The following is a 4,120-nucleotide window of genomic DNA, read 5'->3' as shown; positions in this document are numbered from 1 at the left end:
GAAGAAGATACAATATACTTATGAAATTGTATTAAAGTTGTATTACAATTGTATGTAAATTGTATTTAAGTTGTATTCTGTTATAATTATATATTTTTTATTTGAATGTTGTATGAAAGTTGAACAATAGTTGTATAATGTATGAATTGTTGTATGAAATTTGTATTTAAGTTATAAATATTAATATTTTACATAAAGTTATTGATATGTATCAAAACTGTATTAAAGAGGAAATTTTGATTGAAATTTCAGAGAGGACGAAGAACACACTACATACAAAATATATACAAATTTTTTACAAAATACATACATAAGACATATTATATAATTTTTTTATGAAAATTGTATTTAAATTGTGTGATGTTGTAGTTGTATTTAATTGGGTAAAATGACGTATGAAAGTTGCAGATAAGTTACATATAAGCTGTATATTATATAATTATTTGTATAAAATTTATTTTTAGTTTATATGTTGTTGTAAATGTAACAAATTTTTATCAAATTTGTACGAAATTTATTTTTAATTTGTATGTTATTGTACCATACATTTATTTTTCCTACTTAATTTGTTAAAGAAAGAAAAATAGAGAATGAATTCCAAAATTGACTCATATGCACTAATTCATGTTTGTTTAAACTGAAAAACTTGAATATTATAGCAGCAATAGTGACTGAAAATGGCAATCCATAAGTAACTGATTTGATTGCACATGCTAAGTTAACTATTAGCGTCGACGCTGATATCTTTCAACTTCTTTGTTCTAGTCAGATATGTTATTCGATAGTTTATTATAGGTTTAAAGCGACAATTTGATTTTCGTACTATTCTAGTTTTTCCCACTCTTATTGGGAGCAAGTCCTCTTGTTTTTGGATGAGTTTGTCTCTGTTTAGCTTAAAATAGGTAATTCATAATTGGAAGGAATCTTATTGAAAGAGAAAAAAGGAAAAAAAATATAACTTAATCCCTTAATTTAAGACACTAATAATGGATTGTTTATAAATTATAAGCAAACATTATTTAGAGCGGGTAATTTCCAAAGCTGAGACAATTTTGGCAATGAGGAATCATATAGAGTGTAGGAAAGAAAAAATTTCAAGGTAAAATGGTCACTTGTTAAGTTGTTATGGACCGAACGAAGTAGTTTTTTGTAGTAAAAATTGCAGGGGGCGCCCTATTTGGTCGCCTCCATTTAACTTATACCCATTTTTTTTTAAACTTTTAACTTGTACCTACTTTTTAAATAAATTCAGCCCCCTTTCTCCTCCTCCTTTTCCTCCTTCGTTTTCTTCTTCTTTCTTCTGCTGCTGTTGGTGCAGATTATTTTTTAGGTAAAATTTCTTTTACATTGTTGGTACATAGAAGTTAAAACTTTCTTTTGTACCTTTATATGATTAAAAAAGAAATTATTTTCCATAGTTCCTTTTGTGAGTGGAAACTATCAAGATACCATTGTTAAGTGACGACGTCTTTGCATTTTAATCGTATTACGGAGCTCATTATTTGTTCTCGCAATCAGGGATGATTAATTTGCATTATTTACTTCTTTTTTTGGGGTTGTTTTTATAAATATTATTAAGGTGAAAGTTGTTTCTTGTAAAGCTAAATGAGTATGATAGCATATAAAAATTCTTGAGCCCAGTGCTGAGATTTTACCCCAAAAATTTTAACATACTAGCAAGTTGTTTGATGGATGGATCCACAGCTTATTTGAACAGATCCTATTCTAAAGCTAGCTTCCAAATAACTTCAGCTCTAGAGCTGACGTTCGCCAGCCAGTTACAAACAAAAACTTCAGCTCTAGACAGTTACAAAACAAAAACTTTAGCTCTAGAGCTGAAGCTTACAAACAAAATCTTCAACTCTAGAGCTGAAGTTCGCCAATTACAAACCAAAACTTCAGCTCTAGAGCTGAAGTTCGACAGTTACAAAACACAAACAAAAATTTCAGCTCTAGAACTAAAGTTCGCCAGTTACAAACAAAAACTTCAGCTCTAGAGCTGAAGTTCAACAGTTACAAAACAAAAACTTCAGCTCTAGAGCTGAACTTCAGGCCCGGCTATTAGAATGTTGAAGTTTTGCGTGATTGTCTTTGTTACTTCAGCCCCGTATGTTAAGTTATGCGAAAAAGCGGGTACACTCGCAATTTTTTTTGCAAAGCGGGCACAAATTAAAACGTGACACAAAAAACAGGTATAGATGCAAATGCCTTTTTTTGTGAGTTTCTAGATAGCCTGTGTTTTGTAAGTAATCTTAGTTGCAGATTATATTTTATATAGGTAATAAGGGAGTATGTATTATGGTCACTATCTTGCTGGCGCATTCGATACGTGTATTTTTTTTTTTTAAAGCAAAACAACCATGACTAGAAACTGAAATACTAGACAAACCTTTGATGTCATTGTTTCAAAGTACAAGGTACAATCAAAAGCATAAGTAGGATTCATGAAGGGTCCATGACGATACTTTTCCATAATAAATTACTTTCTATGGGCACCAAAAAAGTCCAAGCACTAAATAGAAGAAGCAGAGAGCACAATATCAATCTCCAGGTAGTGGCACCGACTTGGTCAAAGGGAGAATTAAGGACAAATCGACCTACATGTATGGGCCGGTACAACTTACTCAAGGAGAGGATTAAGGACGCTACCTGCAAACAATACCACGCCTGTTGCATCTTCTCTAATCAGAAATAGAAACGGATGATCAGCAATGAAGTCTACTTTCTCTCCTGAATCAAAAGACCTTACGCCAAACACAGCAGTGGTTGCAGCAGCAGCTTCTGTGCCCTCTTCATCTACCTCAATAAAGGACTTATGAAAGATGCTATCAACACACAGGTCCTTGGTCTCCACCATCTCGGTGAGGTCATGGCTAGAGAAAGGTGATACCACGCCGAGCCCTTTCAGAACTTCAGAAGCTTCAAATCCAAAAGATAGTTTAAATTTGGGGATACGAAATTCACCAACTCCAACCTTCATATGTGGAAGGTGACTCTCCAAGAATTTGGAATCAGAAGTGACTTTTTCCACCAGGTCTGACAGTCTATCATTCGCATCAGGCAGAAAGAAATACATGGAAAAATGACGCCTATCCAAGCCATGTTTATAAGGAAGCCTCAACACCTTGAAGCCTTGATAAGCTTTTACATATCGCTTCGTCTGGCTAGTCATGAAGGGCACTTGAACGAAGGTCCCATTGAGAAGGTGGAACTCACTGTCCTTTGTCATTGATGCATTGAAATTGTCACCCCAGACACCTTTGAAGTAAAGTGAGTTTGCAAAGACAAGTCTGTTAAATTGTCAACTGCGTCAACAGGTAGAATTTCTTTGACGAGACCGGCTGTCTCCTTTTCAGCCCATTGATTCACTTGATTGACCACCTCAAGAGGCTTGGAGTACGCAAAATCAACAGAAAGAGAAGTAGCCTTGTAAACATTGTCCACAATCTGTGTGAAAGAAGGCTTCAAACTCGCACACTGATCAACCCAGACGCTATTAGCGGCAGACAAACGAGGGCCACCATTGGGGCTACCATCAGGAAGGACACAATCGACGAGCTGAGAAGAGAGATAGTTGATTTCATCAGTAGAATTGGATTTGAGGAAAGAGAGAAGTTCGTCACGGCTCCGACCAGCTGAACCCGCCGTCATGAGACCCAACACTAGTTGGATCAACAACGGAGAGAAGACCATGTTACTTTCACCATTGTGAACCGCCGTTGGACCAACACGATTGGCTAAGGGTAAGAATACATCTGTTTGTTTGCTGATCGATCCTCGAAGGACCTTTGCTACGGACTGATGGCCTTCAAAATCGCTGAAGAATACATGCCTTGCAAGCTTCAAAGAGACATCTCTCTGCTGCTGAAACATGCCCCGGAGTTGAAACATATTCGGATGAGTGAATTGCACCGATGGAGGAGGAAGAATATGAAGTAGCGAAGAAACCCTAAGGGGTGGTTTGGTGGGTATAAGAATAATTCGATACGTCTATCTATTGATACTGAAAAACTATTGTTTTTGTCTTAATAATTATTTGAAAGCATGTGGTATACATGCAGTGTAGCAACACAAACTAAAACAAAAGACCAAAAGAATATTTAATATTACTATGAATTAT

General features: G+C 35.3%; 1 pseudogene; it reads right to left on the bottom strand.

Annotated features, from left to right (window-relative positions):
• Positions 1–2,620: 2,620 nt before the first annotated feature.
• Positions 2,621–3,891, bottom strand: LOC107774448 (serpin-ZX-like; annotated as a pseudogene).
• Positions 3,892–4,120: the final 229 nt, after the last annotated feature.

This window comes from Nicotiana tabacum, chromosome 10 (genome assembly GCF_000715075.1).
Source record: "Nicotiana tabacum cultivar K326 chromosome 10, ASM71507v2, whole genome shotgun sequence".
Lineage (NCBI taxonomy): Eukaryota > Viridiplantae > Streptophyta > Magnoliopsida > Solanales > Solanaceae > Nicotiana > Nicotiana tabacum.
Note: the sequence above shows the minus strand (reverse complement) of the source record. Positions and strands in the feature narration are given on the sequence as shown.